At 42.9% G+C, this 14,919-nt stretch overlaps 1 pseudogene; it reads right to left on the bottom strand.

Moving 5' to 3' along the window:
• Positions 1-2,211: 2,211 nt before the first annotated feature.
• Positions 2,212-2,330, bottom strand: LOC133369428 (5S ribosomal RNA; annotated as a pseudogene).
• Positions 2,331-14,919: the final 12,589 nt, after the last annotated feature.

The following is a 14,919-nucleotide window of genomic DNA, read 5'->3' on the forward strand; positions in this document are numbered from 1 at the left end:
CAGTAGCCCCAGGCTGACTTCAGAAGAAGCTCTGAATTGCTGGGCATTTGTGACCCTTTAATACTAACAGCTATCAATGCAGATAACACTTTGGGATTCTAAACAAGTGTGCTGTTAAAAAGCCTGCTTGAAGTACCAAGGAGCTACAGTCAATTTCACTAGCAGCAAATTGTCGTACAAAAATTGACAGGGTGTAGAAACAAATTTTGTAATGGATTTGATGCTTCCATCTATTGGGAGAGATGCCAGTAACAGAAGTGATCATCTGAAATGGATTTACAAATATGCATAGCGCAGGAAAGATGCTAAGTCCTGTTTTATGCTGCTACTCTTTTTTTTTAACGGAACAAAGCTACTGCACTAAACCCAGCGCACAGGGTACTAAATTAGTCATGAGTGATTGTTTAGAGGTTGATTTGTTTAACATATGCACACTTCACTGATGATGGTATGGATGTATGTGTATGATGGAAACATCCCAACAAATATCCCATTCCTGAACTGCAGACTTCCTCTACCAAAGCCACTTTCATCATACATGCAAGATAAGTACATTCTTATTCATTGGCCAGGTACTGGCATATGAAGCTGCCTTAGATCTTTGGCCCACCAAGCTTCATATAGTATGTATGTTCCGGCAATGTCTTTCCAGGATTTCGGACAGGGGTCTTTCCCAACTCTACCTGGAGACTCCTGGGATTGAACCTGGTATCTGCCCTGGGCTCCTACTGGGAGGAAGAATGGGATATAAATATAATAAATAAATACCCTGCATACTAATCATGTACTCTACCATTGAGTTACAGCTCTTCTCCTATATTCCTGAACCAGAGCTCTAGATAGCCAGATTGCACGCTAATGAACTCTGGTCCTTTTGCAAATCCTCCCAATAAAGACCACCAGACATCTCTTCTGTTTGGACCATAACCTTCCCCCAAATGTTGTCTTTTTTGACTAAAGGTTCATGTAGCATCTCCAGACCTAGCAGCCAGCGGTGGCTGGTGTCCATGGGGACTGGAAAGGTGTAATGCAGGAGCCAACAATAGGTGGAGCCAGAGCTGATGGCAGGCAAAGCCAATTTTAGTTTTGTCCCTATCTTCCTTCCTTCTGAGTTCTATATGTGTACACTGGGACTAAGAGGAAGTGGACAGCTTGTGCCACCTTTTGGACTGGTTGTAAGTAAGAAGGCAGGCAGGTGGGGGCTAGCTGGCTATTGGCAGACTAGGTTTGGTTGGGCAGTGCTGCATAGTCTACAATGGGCCAGCCTCCACTGCTAGCAACAATATGGGTTTCCTCTGCTGAGCTTCCCCAGATTGCATGTCTTGATGGATGGCACTCAGGGTTGTGGTTTTGTGGATGGACTCTCTGTGGCTGAGGGCCTCAGGGATGGGAGTAATCTGGCAACACATAAATCTGATTGAAAGTTCAGGCCTTTGCAAAGAACTAAAACCACAGCTCAGTGGTAGAGCATTGCTTTGCACACAGAAGGTCCCTGGTTCAATCCCTGGCACCTCCAGGTAGGACTGCCTAAAACCCGGGAGAGTCACTGCCAGTCAGTGTAGACAATACTGAGCTAGATGGACCAATGCTCTGGCTCAGTACAAGATGACTGCCTGTGTTCCTGTGACTACCACTCCCATCACGCTGGCTAAGGCTGATCGGAGTTGTAGTCCAAACGCTGGGAGAGCACTGAGTTGGAGAAGCCTGCCCTAACATCTTTAGAGGGGGAAAACAAGGTTTGGAAAAGGCTTCTGCTTGAAACTCTGGAAATCCAGCTGGAGTAGCTAGTGCTGGATTAGATGGACTAACTGTCTGGTCAGTGTTATCATGCATTTATCCGTTCACACAACTGTATGTAGGTTCATTCAGCACGTGCGCAGCTGTATCCGGACCATTGTTCCATCTTGACATAAGGAAGTTCCTGTGTTCCTAAAGCAACACACTGTGGAGCCTACAGCTTCTCTCGCTTCACTTAGTCTGTCCCATCTTGTTTACACGTGATTTCAAGATATCGAGGAGAGCCATTTGTAGTCCCAGAAGCAAGCCAGCATCCTGCCCTTGTCAGTTCTTTAACGTATGGTTTGTTGTTGTTGTTACATGCCTTGAAGTCGATTACGACTTACAGTGATCCGATGAATCTTTTTTTGGATATATTCTTAGGGTTTTCATGGTAAGAGGTATTCAGAGGTGGTTTACCATTGCCTTCCTCCAAGCCTACGGGACCCGGTATTCCCAGGCAGTCTCCCATCCAAGTACTAACCAGGCCTGACTTTGCTTAGCTTCCGAGACCAGACAAGATTGGGCATGTTCAGGGTAGTACGGCCGTAGGCTGACACATGGTAAAGAGCTTTAAAATGTGAAGAACTAAAACCACAGCTCAGTGGCAGAGCATCCTCTTGGAAGGCAGAAGGTCTCAGGTCCAATCCTTGGCACCTCCAGTAGGGCTGAGAAAGATTCCCTGCCTAAAACCATGGACAGCCACTGCCAGTCAGTGCAGACAATACTGAGCTAGGGATGGAAATATCTTTCTGTTTTGGTTCTCTCCGTTCCTGTCTTAAATTCAGTTCTCTACATTTCTACAACGACCTGTGAATTTTTTTAAAAAAAAATTGTCATGAAAATTCTCCACCATTTTAGTGCGAATTTATCCAAATAAACAAATAGTTTGTAGGCCGTTTTGACAAAGGCACACATTGTTGCAAGCCTTTTCTCATCATTCCGTGCCTTTCTGCATGTTATTTTCACTCATGTATTCATTTTTATGCACACTTTCCCCTAACAGATGCATTTTTGTAAGCGTTGCTTGGTTGGTGAGCTGCATCCCAAAATTCTAATAAATGCAAATTTCGAAGGATGGCTGTGTTTCGGTTCTCATATTGTTTCGGAAATTGTGAATTTGATAAGTTCTGCTTGAAATGCGACCTGAATCGAAATTGTCACCCATCCCTGTACTGAGCTAGATGGTCTGACTCAGTAGAAGACAGCTTTGCCTGTTCTGATGACTACAAAAATAAAAGCTCCTCAAGAGCTTAAAAATGCTCTTTAAACAGCAAAGAGAGAGAGAAGGAGTTTTAAGAAAGGGCCGTACATCCAATTCAGCTTTAAATCTCAGAGTTAACTTCTAATGCCATTACCTCATATAAAGAAGAAAATGTAAATTGCAAATATGCTGGCGATTATAACCTTTCTTCCTGACAGACATTGTAATATAAATGCAATAAATTGAATTTCTTCTTGAAAGAAATTTGAATACCTTTGGAGCATTTTAGCAAACCATCTCCAGCTTTTATGGCACAACTTCAATGCAGCACGGAGAAGCCGTCCGCCGATGGCATTGCTTCTGCAACAGAAGGATCTAGGGCGGCAAAGGTATGCCAAGCAAAATAGAATGTTCTTTATTGATATTCAAAATTTATTTTATTAAACTTGCACAAAAGACTTCTTAAAAAGTGGAAGCAGCTTTCATTGGGAATGGCATTCACGCCATTAACTCTGTGAGTGCTGTGTTCCTTCCTTGGAGGAAAAAGAATGGGAGAAAAATACCACTTGTAACATTTTGGGTAGTATTCATTGCTCGTCCTACTTAACCTAGACCCATAGAAGTTAACAGACCTGACTAACTTAGATTCATTAATTTTAATGGGTCTACTATGAGTAGGATTTAGGGTTCAATCCAATACACCCTAATGGAACTTGAACCCAATGGAGCTTACTTCTGAGTAGACATGTATTGGATTGCAGCTTTAGATGCAGGGCTGGCGCCAAAGGGCAGCCAGATCAGGCGCTGGCCAAGGGCCCCTGCAGCTCAGAGGGGCCCCTGAAGGGCCCTTTGTACGGGTGGGAGAGTAGCGCTCCCCTGCTGCGGTCCACAGCAGAGTGTCTGCCTGATCTGTAGCATACCACACATGCGTGCCATCAACCAAGATGGCAGTGGGGGCATCAGCTCCTTAAAAAAGCCTCCACTGCCATCTTGGTTGATGGCAGCCCTGTGCATACAGCACACATAGCAGTAGGAGACAGGAGAGAGGTAGGTGGAACAGGCAGGAGCCGCACGTCTGGGCAGGCTGGTGCCCAAGGGCCCGGTAATGCCTGGTACCGGCCCTGCTTAGATAAATACAACCCTTTGAGTCAGACGTGCAAAACAGCTGCACTAAGAGCAGACAGTTGCAGAGCATGTGGTAGAGCCAATGCTTGGAATGAACTAGTTCAATTTAACTAGTTTAGATACAAGAGGATGGAAGTGTATGAAATTATGCATGATAGAGAAACTTTTTTCTCCCTCTCTCATGATGCTAGAATACTGGAAGATTCAGGACAGACAGAAGAAAGTATTTCTTTACACAGTACATAGTTAACTATGGAATTTGCTCCCACAAGAGGCAGTGTTGACCACCAACTTGGATGGCTTTAAAAGAGGGTTGGACAGCTTCATGGGGGATAAGGCTATCAATGGTGACTAACCCTGATAGATACATTTTACCTCCACTGTCAGAGGCAACTAGTTGCTGGAAGCCCCAGATGGGGTGAGTGCTGTTGCTCTGAGGTCCTGGTTGTGGGCCTCCCATAGGCATTTGGTTGGCCACTGTGAGAACAGGATGCTTGGCTATATGGGCCACTGGCCTTTTCTTATGTACTTCACAAATTTCACCGGATTAGTTGAAAATTCTCTGAACTACATACACTAAAGTAGTTCCCATAATTGCTGGATGAACTGATCTTAATTACTTTCATTTTGGTGTAGAACTTGGAACAACTTCTAGTTCATCTTCAAATTCAGTCTCTTCCATGTGTTTTTTATGTTTTAAACTCTTGGGGTCTTTAAGTTTAAAGATCGTACCTGTTGGAGAAAATAAACAGTTCATTGTGTATGTTTTTTAAAATGCTCTTAGTCTTCTTAAGCACATCAGCTTGTAACATTCCAAATGATGGAGAAAAATTCCCAAGGATCATTTGGATGAACTTTGAATTGAACTGTGAACTGAATGTAAACTGAATGAGTTCATTTTGCAAAGAGACAAATGTGAACTTGAATAAGTTCCTCTTTGGACATGTTGAACTTGAACTCAAAGAATTTCCTTTTCAAAATGAACTTTCCAAGCTCTGGGTAGAGCAGAGTCACCCTTCCAATACCGGCATCATTGCTTATCTGCATGGGGGTGGGGCAGGATGTGGTGCTGGCAGCAGTTGGGGGGGATGCATGGTTGCACTGGCAGAACAGCTGGACTGGTGATAGTGGTCTCTCCAGTGCATCCACACAGCCCTGGCATTGCCCCATCCGGTTGCGATGCCAATGCCAAGAGGGTGGCTTCATCCAAATGCTGCCACCACCCAAATGCTGCTACTAACTGTACACTTCCAAGCCCAATTCAAAGTGCTGATTTTGTCCTATAAAGCTCATTACGGCTCAGGACCGCAATATCTTTTGGAACATTTCTTCTGATATGAGCCTACCTGGACTCTTAGCTCATCTTCTAAGGCCCTTCTCCAGGCCCCCTCTCTGAGGGAGACTCAGAGGGCGGTGATAAGGGAGAGGGCCTTCTAAGTTGTGGCTCCCCATCTGTGGAATGTGCTCCTAGTGAGGCCTGCCCATCTGCGCCTTTGCTAACATCTTTTCGGCATCAAGTAAAGACTTACCTTTTTTCCCCAGACAGACTGTAATGATATTGTTTTGCTATTGGCGTGCTGCTCAAGGTTCCTGTAGCTGTATGGGGGGGGTGTTTTGTTGTTTTGTTTTTATGGTATGATGTATTTATTTTTCTTTTTAACCATGTTGTAAGTTGCTTTGAGACTTTTGTCAGCATCATTGTCACATGATAAAGTTATGCCTGGACTATACCATTTGAGATTGTAGCAGGAAGGGGGGAGGTGAGTCCTGCAAAGTGGCATGGTTCAGGAACAATGTTACATATGGTATGTGTGTAACTAACTAACTACTTTGTACTCTTCAGCTAGCCACTTACTCTGAATTGGTGATAGTTAGAAAACGACACTCACGCCTCAGACAAGAATCACACAGAGAGGTTATTCTCTGAGAAAGGAATGTGACATATTTAAGGAATCTTCTGCTAATGAATGCCTGTGCCATTTAGTGGCTATTGGCCATATCATATTTTGAAGTTAATTCAGCACAGTCTTTCTGGATATTATCATCTGTCAGAAAACAGAGACAGGAGGGAAAGCAGATTTCATTTCAAGGGCTGGTCCAAGTCCTTTTGGTGTCCCTATGCTGCACCATCCAAGAGGGGCCCACTCTGAGATCATGTTGCTGAAGACACTGAAGTGCAATTTTCAGATTGCATGTTCATTCATCCCCCCCCCAAAAAAAAGATTGCCACCCCAAACAAATCAGATGAACTTGATTTGCAAATATGGTAATGAGTTTCCAGGGCATGACTCAACATTAGTCTAGGCAAATCTGTAAATTTTGCTTTCTCTCTGTTTCTCATTTTTCCCCAGTCTTCAGTTCTTCAAATTAGTTTGTGATTTTTTTTAAAGACGTCCTCCTGAAAATTCATCAGCACATTTATCCTAATATGCACATTTTTGCAAATCAGCTTCTTTTAATATACTGCAGCTTTGCACATTTTTTTCACTCATATATGAATTGTATGCACATTTTACCCTAGTATCTGCATTTCTGTATGCGTTGCATGGCTGGAGATCTACATAGCAACATTCAGACAAGAGTGAATTTTGAAGGATGGCTGTTTTGGTTCTCATATTGTTTCATAAGTATGAATCACGTAGGTTCACCTTTAAAAGTGAACAGAATCAAACTTCTTTCCCATCCCTACTCAACATATTTTCAAAAATCCAAACCCATATTAGAAAGGAACATAGAAAACTGCCTTTTACCAGACTAGGCTATTTGTCTGTCTAGCTCAATATTGTCTGAGTGGCAGTGGATTTCTAGGGCTCAGGCAGATCCACTACTTTATTCTTTAAATTAGACATGCTGAGGATTAAACCTTAGTACCTGCTGCATACACCTCTGAGCTATGGTTCCTTACTCACTCTAACACAGAGGCTGCATTCTCACAATCCTTGAAACTAAGGTTTGGAGCACTCATAGTGAGTAGCAGTGAGGTTTACACTCACACCCTTCTTTTATACATGAATGAAGGAGCATAGAATGATCAAACACTGGTAAAGGCTAGCCATAGTTTGCCATTTCATCTGCAAACCAAGTCTTGATCAAACCATAGTTTACCACATTCGGATACAATGGCCAACTATGGTTTGCTGCTCGCTATCATTCTGAAGCTTCTAATCTCCTCCCCTTGTGTGCAAAGAGAAAAAGAAGTAGAAGAAATAATGTGCAAATGTGAGGCTTACCGTTGCTCATCCCCACTCCAACAAACCATGATCCATGTCCCCCAAGCACTCAGCTAGGAGAGGAGACATTTCAGAGAGGGTGAATAAAAAAAACATGGTTTGGAGAATGGTCTGAATGCAGCTCTACAGAAGGAAGTCATCTGATTCGATCTTTAGCCTTCAGCAACCAAGGGAGACCCCTCGGTAACACCTGTGGCTTGCCAATATAGAAAAAAAAGTGTTTTAGCTTGGCCTCAGTACTGCTTTGTGTCTAATTCATTATAAATTTGGGCAGCCTGAAAGACTTGGCCATCGATATGTTCTGGTTCTGTGAAGTTTTAAAAGGTAAAGCACTGCCTACTAAATTCTTCAGTTTTAAAAAGTTAATTCCACAGTGAAATATTGCCCTTAATTTTTGGCATCAGTACATGACAAACTTTCCAACTTTGGGAGCTTTTAAAAACTAGTAAGATGCTGTAACTAGTCAATAAATATGATGTATATGTGTCTAAGTGCTGCCCTGGTCTTGCCATTACACTTAATAGCCTGGATATGTTTCCATTTCTCGTGCAACCCTGTATTTTTTCAGGGCTTGGTAATTCATGCGTAAACATTTCCTCATGCAGAAATGCGGTATGCACCATCAACTGAGGAATATTTTCTTTAAAATAAAAATCTGTTTAGGCATGAGGTTTCCAGGTCTAGGGTATTATAAATACAAGAAAGCAAAAGCCTCTTGTTTTAAAACAGGGTGGAATTGTTTAGAGAGATGGGAAGTAATATATGTGTGGCATTGATACCTAAAGAGGAGGACTCCATAGCAGGACCTCTCTCACCTTTTCCATTCATAATATAGGTTTTATCCCTTCTGGTTAGTTGGACTATTACAATTTATGCCTCAGCCATTTCTGTTAAGAAACTTTCCAAAAATTGTGACTCTTCCTTAGCTTTTATGAAAGGAAGATGCCTTATGTGTACTTGGTATTCCTGTTAGTATTATTGGTTTGGATCCAAATGTTTTCTTTCTCTCCCTCTCATAACACTAGAACTCAAGGAAGTTGGAAGATTGAGGGTAGGCAAAAACCCGGACTTCTTCACATAGCACATAGTTAAACTATGGAATTCACTCCCACGAGAGGCAGTGATGGTCACCAGGTTGGATGGCTTTAAAAGAGGGTTGGACAAATTCTTGAAGGATAAGACTATCAATGGCTACTAACCATAATGGCTGTTCTCTGCCTCCACTGTTGGTGGCAGTATGCTTCAGAATACCAGTTGCTGGGAAATGCAGGAGGGCTCCTGCTTGCGGGCTTCCCATGAACATCTGGTTGGCCACTGTGAGAACAGGATTCTGGATGAGAGTGGCCTTTGTCCTGATGCAGCAGGCTGTTCTAATGTTCTCAACCTACAACCTAACCTGTAATGAGTAAACTGGAATTTGTGCTGCTATTTCTCTGTGAGGGATAACAGTACAATTTTTGGTTCTCTAGATGATGCCTCTGACAGACCACAATACAAAGGAAAACATGGCCAGCAAGCCATGCATTAGGCAATTGCCTGGACAAATCCTTTAACTCTCCCAGAGTGGGGAAACAGGAAGTGCAACATCATTAAAGAGCTACTTCCTGTTGCAAAGTGTTGAAGACACACAGAACTCTGGACTGGACTTAAAAAGTCTCTTATGTGAGATCAGTGAATCCAGAAATTTTTCATTTTTTAAAGGTCTCTCACAGAACAGAGAAGATTTATGGGAAGAACTCTGGAAGAACTTACCAAAAAATTGTCACTATTAAAGAAGCTCAATGCTGTTAACGCTGCTCCCCTGTGAAAAGAGAGAGTGCCAAATCATTGGAGTCTGTTTTCTCCATTCAGTGTGTTAGGCATATACACAGATAATTCCTAATGGCAATGAGGTTCTTAAGTCTCTCCTGTACAGCAAAGAGAAAGAGAAAATCTTTTGTGCCCATCACATGGAAGAGGGATCATACCAGAGGAAGAAAATAAAACTTTCTCTCCCTGTGCCTAAGGAGCAGTTAATATCCACTGACTCTTTCAATATGCCACCTAATCACCACTGGCCAGCTAATATTCAGTGTTTAAGAAACTAACTAGAGAGACAGTGTGGTGTAGTGGTTAAGGTGTTGGACTATGACCTGGGAGACCAGGGTTCCAATCCCCACATAGCCATGAAGCTCACTGGGTGACCTTGGGCCAGTCACTGCCTCTCAGCCTCATGAAAACCCTATTCTTAGGCTTGCCATAAGTCGGAATCGACTTGAAGGCAGTACATTTAAATTTTAAGAAACTAACTGGAGCACAGCAGAGAGGGAGGGTGTGAAACAGCTGGAGAATTTTGCTCTTCCACCAGCTGTGTGAATTTTTGCACAGTGCATCTCATATTTTAGAGGATCATATGAGCCACTGGAATTATACTTTGAAGCCTCTATTCTTGGTGCTAAGGAACCAATAAAAAGTGACTCGAAAGGAAATATTATTTCCTTAAGCAGATTTTCTTTTCTTTTAAAAATGATGGTATTAATATCCTGTTCTAAGCTGAGCTGCCTGCTATTGTGAAGTTTTTTCTTTCCCTTTGACTTCCTGTCAACTAAGTTGGCAGGGATGTTTCTACTGAAATGTGGATCTGAAAAAGAATCCGGCATGTTCTCACAACCATCTGCTCTCAGGGAGGGACTTTGGCTCAGTGGCAGATTGCATGGGGAAGTTCTTAGATTCCATCCGTTACATTCTGAAGCTGACCAAGTCATCACAGCACTTAAAGCAAATATAATCCAGAAAAATGTCAAAATCAGGGCAGCTTCCAGAATCATTGAGAACTCACCCCGATTTGTTTGCACAAAGTTTGTGGGGAGGTTAGATGACAGTGACTATTTATTGAGTGTTCATTCTGATTTATTTGTGGGGCATTATACAACGTTGTGTCAAGCAAGTGTTATCCCACATGTCCTGGCGCACTTTCCTGTCGCTTTCCGTATTGCAAAAAGTCTGATTTATTAATTAAATTAATTGTGCAACCTGAATTTGGCAGTATGTGATAGAATCTCATCTGAAAATGGTTACAGTTTAGAAGTGCCCCGGGGTCTAGAAGACAGGAGAGACAAATTATTGTCAGTGCCTTACTAAGACATTTTGCAGCCTGAAGCAAACCCTAAATGATCCCTTACCTTCTGCTAGGACCAACACTGCAAAAAGTCTTGTTGCACTATTTAGACACTATCTCTAGCTATCATATAGCCATCTTCTACCTCTTCCACCACCGGTCAATTCACACTTGCACATAACAGGACTGGCTCTCAAAAAAATATTATATACAGATAGAAGCAGCTCCCTCGGGGTGGTGGAATAGCTGTTCTGCTGACTTCTCAGCAGACACGTTGCTGGGTGAGGGAGGGGCAAGGCAGTAGGGAGACTGGTGCAGTGCACATGCACCAGTGGAGCCAGTCTGGCTCTCTTGCTGGTGCAATTCCACCATGCTGACCTTCCCGCTGCCTCACCTCTTCCTCCCAATAAGCAACAGGGAGCTACCTGCTGGTAAGTTAGCATAGCAGCTCCATCCCATCCAGTGAGTTGCTTCTGGAGGTAGTGTTTCTTTGTTATTTGTTTCAATAAACTTTCTTCTAAGTTTCCACTGTCATTTTTGTAACATATGTACCATACCGCCCATGCACCCCACCCCTGCTTAGATAAAGGATGAATGTTAGGCTGCATTAACAGAAGCATAGTTTCCAAATTGCTTGACGTACTAGTTCGCTGCTATACTTGCCATCACTCATCCACAGCAAATGCCACATTTCTGCATATTTCATCCCCAAGTATTCTGTAACTGCTACATTGGCTATGATACCCTTTAATTCACATCAGATAGAGATGGGGAGAAATACTTCCTGAAACAATATGTGCTATAGGGATGGCTGAGAAATTCAATTCAGTTCACATTTAAAGCCATATTTACCAAATTTGCACTTTCTGAAACAATATAACCAAAACACGGTCATCCTTTGAAATTTGCACTTCTCCAAATTTTGCGATGCAATTTTCCAACCAAGAATATTTACAAAAATGCATAGATTAGGGGAAAGTGTGCACAAATGTGGTCAACTGTACTTAAGGCTGGAAAAAGTAGAGACTGAGAGAAAAGAAAATTGGCGCATTCATCTATCTCTAACATCAGAGCCTCTGAAGATGGCAGAATCCAGGACACTTGCTTTAAAACTCAAATATCTCTGTTACATTAGCCACTGTTTTAAATATATGCTTAAACTGCATCTTTCCATGATCCAGAACAAGGTTCTCTTCCAGAGTGGTCAAAGAAAAGAAAGCGAGCTTTGACAAACAAACTAGCCATTCTTCTTGACTATATATATATTTTGGGTTGTTGGATACACACATGAAGTTTTCATGCGACAAAGGTGAAAGAGAAAACAGAACAGAACAAAAGTACTGAGCTGTCATCCCTTGAAGCAATCAGTCAAGTCCCTCGTCATTTTGATAGAGTCTCCTGAGGCATTTTATCCACCTCCCCGAGTTTTATCAGAGAAGGAATTGGTGAAATCTTTAACGTTTCTTCTTTCGTCTCCCCTCCCCACCTACTTCCTTACACAGCCTTAATCTCTTTTACATCTGCGTTGGACTCCAGGAAAGCAAGGAAGGGTAAAAAAAATCCACGAAAGGATCAATCCACTGCAAGGCAGTAGGAAAGCTATTTAGGACAGTGCTGAAATAACACTTGTCCAATTCCTGACAGATTTCAGTACAAGGAGCTTTGGAAGAAGATGGGGGGGGGGAGACAAAGAACATGAGGTAATCTGAGGGGTTTTTTATTCTTTCTTTCAAATTCCCTCTTGGTATATTTCTGAAACTGTACATATATGGATTTTTGGAAATATTTAGATGAAACAGCTGGATATTACAAGGGAGCGGTCTCTTATACTTAGTCTCTTGATATCACTGAGTTAATGCTTATAGATTTTTGCTCTCTCTCCCTTCAGATTTGTGGTGCCTTCCAGATATGGCTGTACTCCAACTCCCATCAGCCATCATCACCAATGGCTAAGGATCCTGGATGCTGCCGTCCCACCACCCTTGGAGGGCACCATGTTGACTATCTCTGACATACATTTACCAGTGAAAAACAAAGCTAACCTGCTTTTAAACTATTGTTTTAGTTCTATGTAAATGCATGCAGATTTGATGAATTAATGGGTTGGTTAAAAACCAGTTGCGGCCAGCAGGGTGGCACAGGCAGGATTGCATTGCTGACCTGGCTTCCCAGCTTTGTGCATCGCTGCTGGTTACCGAGAGGGGGTGGGAGAGGGGCAAGGCAGTGGGGAGCTAAGTGGGGTGTAGGCCCAGCAGCGGGAACCTCAGCTTGGCTCTGCCTCTCCCTCTTGGTAAGAGGCATTGGGAAGCCAGATCAGTAACACATCCCTACAGGACGCTACTGGTTAAAACTCATTTGAGCAATCCAACTTGCAGGTGGCTGGTGGAAGCATAGCCGGCAGAGGTACAGCTGGTGGAAGGGGCTGCCGCATCCAGCTGCCATTTGGAGGCCTCTTAGCTGAGAGGATACTGGCTGTTCCGGCAGGATGTGGTGGAAGATACAAAAAACATGTTTGCCTCCGCCATCCCTTTTCCTGCCGTACCGGCTGCCATGATGGAATTGGATATCGAGTAAGTCCCCCCCCCAGACCCTTCTCTGACATTCCCCCAGAATGTCCCTTTTGCAGGCTTTCTGCCAGCTTCTGCCCGCTCCCCTTATCCTGAGGTGGGCTTTCCCAGTGGACCTCCAGCTGAGCTGGGATGAGGGACTTTTGATGACCTAGCCAGGCTAAGCCTGGCTGAGCCAGGATCCAGCTAGCTCAGGTGGTGTAAACAACTGTTGGATTGCTCCCTAAGGCTACAACCCTAAATGTACTTACTATGGAGTTATCCCCCTGAACGCATTGTGACCTGCGCCCCAGTAAGCTGGATTGTACTCTTGTTTTTCTTGAATCAGGCGATAGTCCTAAATGAATAATAAAGATGAACCCTAAAATGGGACTCGTGTCTGCATAGATCAGATTGCAAATCTAGTTTTAAGACAGACACACTAAAGCTGGGCCCATAATGCCATCAACGGAACAACAGAACACCACTTCATCATTTTAACTGGGCTCAAAGTAGCTATACATTTGTCCCTGATGCTGTTAGATCATAATCTGGCAAAAGCATTGAAAACTCTGAAAATCTAAGGAGAATATTTTTTATTTCCCAAGCCATCTATCAGATCAGGCAGTAATTGCACTTGGGGGGGACATGGGGTAGAATTAAACTTTTCAGGATTGCCTATTTGAATCAAAACCAACCACATAATTTCCTCTTTTGTAACCAGCCCAGAAGACTAAAAGTCTTTTTCTAAAAAAAGCATTTCATAGAAATTGTGATTCAGTCATGAGAAAAGTTAGACTAGGGATCGACAAATCTATCAATTTTGGATTGAAAAGGAACATCAAAAATAATGTTTCTGTTTATTTCCTTAGAAGAATAATGATGTTAATTTGTGCAGCAACTAAAGGAAGAACAGAATACCCCCTTACAATAGAGGTAGCCAATGTGGTGCCCTCCAGATGTTGTTGGATTACAACTCCAGCACTTTGAACATGGCCTGGTAGCTAATGGGCAGCCAGTGCAATTCTTTCAGTAGTGAGTCGTGCTGAGAGTTAGGTTAGCAACTGGTCCAAAGTTACCCAGTGAACTTTAAAGTCAAGTGGTGCTTTGAACTCCCATTTAAGTTCAACACTCTAACGGCATCAGCTTCCTAATCCTTACAACAATCTTGGAAGGCAGGTGGGTGTTGTCCTTTCCAAATGGTGGGGAGAGGGATAGTTGCCAAGAGAGTGGTTTGCTTAAGGTCACTTTCTGAGTTCATGGCAGCAGTGAAATTTACCACACTACACTACACCAGCTAGAGGCCCCTAACTGATGGCTGGCTGGGATCAAACATCAGTTCTTGACAGCGATCCTTTCTTCCACTGAGACTAATCTCCTAGATTTCCAGAGTTCAGTTTGAGCCAGCTGTTCTTCATCCAGGAGCTAATCTCTTTCATGCCCTGAGAAATCTGGAAGACAGTACTAGCTTGTGTTGGATATTAAGGATATATATATTTCTATATATGTATATATAAAATATCCTGGAGGAAATTTGACTTGGCATATCATTGGCAGTCACAGGCCATATCATTCATGTTAGCTGCAATGGTTTGTATAAGTTAAACAGATTGGCTGGGAGTTATGTTGGAGAATTGGTGAGGTCTTTGACACAAGAGCCAGGTTCTTGAGAATAGATTTGCTCTGCTTGGGCAATAGATATATATATATTTCAGCACTGTCTGTTTAGTGCAAGCTGCAAATTTAAAAACCGTTTCTTGAAGAGCAGGGTTGGGGAACCTTTTTAAGTATGAGGGCCGCATTCCCTTCTGAGAAACATTTCCGGGGCCACGTGCCACTGGTGGGCGGAGCCAGAGGCAAAAGTGGGTGGGGAAATTAATGTAAAACTTCTTTGTCCAGGAGGCTAAATTTGACACATACTCACATCCCGCTCTCTGTGCT

This window comes from Rhineura floridana, chromosome 13 (assembly GCF_030035675.1).
Source record: "Rhineura floridana isolate rRhiFlo1 chromosome 13, rRhiFlo1.hap2, whole genome shotgun sequence".
In the NCBI taxonomy this organism is placed as follows: Eukaryota; Metazoa; Chordata; class Lepidosauria; order Squamata; family Rhineuridae; genus Rhineura; species Rhineura floridana.